We start from the raw sequence: 1,931 nt of genomic DNA, 5'->3' as shown, positions 1-1,931 counted from the left end.
TGCCCGTTGGAGGACCCGACGGCCTAGGTCTATTATCAATGTAGTTTACCGATTCTTGTTGATCGTCTGTTTCTTTCATACAACTCCAATTTTCATGTGGCCCACCACACCCTTCACAAGCCATAACCGAGACCGTTTTTGTCATTTCCAATTTTTTTATTTTTGAAGAAAGGGCCTCGATTTGGGCTTGTAAAGAAGTGCTTTCATCAACCTTATGGGCGCCCGGGGCAATGGATTTATTGCCTCGGGGAGTGTGCCACTGAAAATTGGTTTGAGCAATTTCCTCAATTTGATTATATATTTCATGCGGGCGACGATTGCCTAAAAATCCCCCGGAGCTAGAGTCCAGTGTTTGCCTTGTGTGTGGCAACAACCCATTATAGAAAGTGGACACTTGTTGCCATATCGCAAGGCCGTGATGTGGACACTTTCGCAATAGCTCCTTGAACCTTTCCCAAGTTTCATATAGGATTCCCCATCCTCTTGTGAATATGTATTAATTTCAGTCATTAATTTAGCCGTTTTAGCGGGAGGGAAATACTTATATAGAAATTTTTGGGCTAGTTCATCCCAGGTGTTTACCGATCCAGCTGGGCGGGCGTTAAGCCAAGCTTTTGCTTGGTCTTTTAGTGAAAAAGGAAACAGTCGGAGGCAGATGGCGTCATTTGATGCTCTATTGATCTGAAAGGTATCACATATTTCTAAGAAATTAGTAATATGTAGATGGGGATCCTCGTCCGCAAGCCCATGGAAGGTTGCGGAGTTCTGAAGCATCTGTATCAAATGCGGCCGAAGTTCGAAGTTATTGGCTTCAACATTCGGTGCATTGATAGCGGCGCCGAGATTACCTACGGTGGGTCGTAGATAATCCATGAGGGTACGTTGGTCCGCCATTGGAAGTGGGTTCCCCGAAACCTTCTCTTGGTTTTTGGCTTTTAGTCTTTTTCTGAGAAAGCGTTCGGGTTCTTCTAGAGGTTCTTTTATGTCCTTATTAGAACTGGAGCTCATACACTACGTAGGGTTGGCGTCTGGTTCCAAGTCCTGCAACAAAAACAGAAAAGAATGCTGGTCAGAAGGTTCACCACGGCCCCGTGCTTAGTGAACACGGCCAATGGTCGGAGTTACAGTGATTGTTTTCCAGATCCCAGTTACTGGAGAGTTGGACACGGCCCCATGTTGCACCGACACGGCCCCGTGGTCAGCCTTCTGTAACTTGGAAAACTAAAAACTGCCAGTAACAACGTTGGGCACGGCCCGTGTCCGACCAGGCACGGCCCGTGCTGAGCTCTGCAGAAGCTGAAAAACTAAGAAAATCCTAAAAAATTAAAAAGAAGATAAAAAAATGATTAGGCCATTGATTCCTAACTTTCTTAAAATCCTTGTGTCCCCGGCAACGGCGCCAAAAACTTGATGTGTGCGAAGTGTAATATATTTTTGGTATTTATTTTAAGCCCTTTTTACACTTTTAGCCAAGTTTTAAATTTATAAAACACTATATTCACTAACACTAAACACACATATGGGCAAGTGCACCCATCGTGTACGTAGTATAGTGTTGGTAAGATACCGAGGTCGTCCAAGGACACAAGAGCTTTTAGTACTGGTTTATCCTCAACGTCTAATCAAATCAAAATGTTAGAAAAAGATTTTAAACTAAGAAAATTAACTTAACTAAATGCTGAAAAATAAAATAAAAATAAAAACAGATAGACAAGATGAATCACTTGGATCCGACTCGTGTATTAGTATAACCTTTGATTATTTTCGCACTTTTGCACTTGTTTAAGAGATTATCTTAGTTATTGTAGTAGGCCCCTCTTTTGAAGGCGACGTTACCCTCAACCCAGTAGTTTGAGTCAGCAAGGATACAATCCTAAAGGGTCGGATTATTGAAAGATAATGAATTACGTTATTAATACAAATTATGGTAG

At 42.2% G+C, this 1,931-nt stretch overlaps 1 non-coding gene across 1 annotated transcript; it reads left to right on the top strand.

Moving 5' to 3' along the window:
* The first annotated feature begins 410 nt into the window (after positions 1-410).
* On the top strand, positions 411-516 carry LOC118483607. The gene has a single exon (XR_004870894.1). It is a non-coding gene; the product is annotated as a small nucleolar RNA R71 (small nucleolar RNA).
* The last annotated feature ends 1,415 nt before the right edge of the window (positions 517-1,931 follow it).

Source organism: Helianthus annuus, chromosome 10 (genome assembly GCF_002127325.2).
Source record: "Helianthus annuus cultivar XRQ/B chromosome 10, HanXRQr2.0-SUNRISE, whole genome shotgun sequence".
Lineage (NCBI taxonomy): Eukaryota > Viridiplantae > Streptophyta > Magnoliopsida > Asterales > Asteraceae > Helianthus > Helianthus annuus.
Note: the sequence above shows the minus strand (reverse complement) of the source record. Positions and strands in the feature narration are given on the sequence as shown.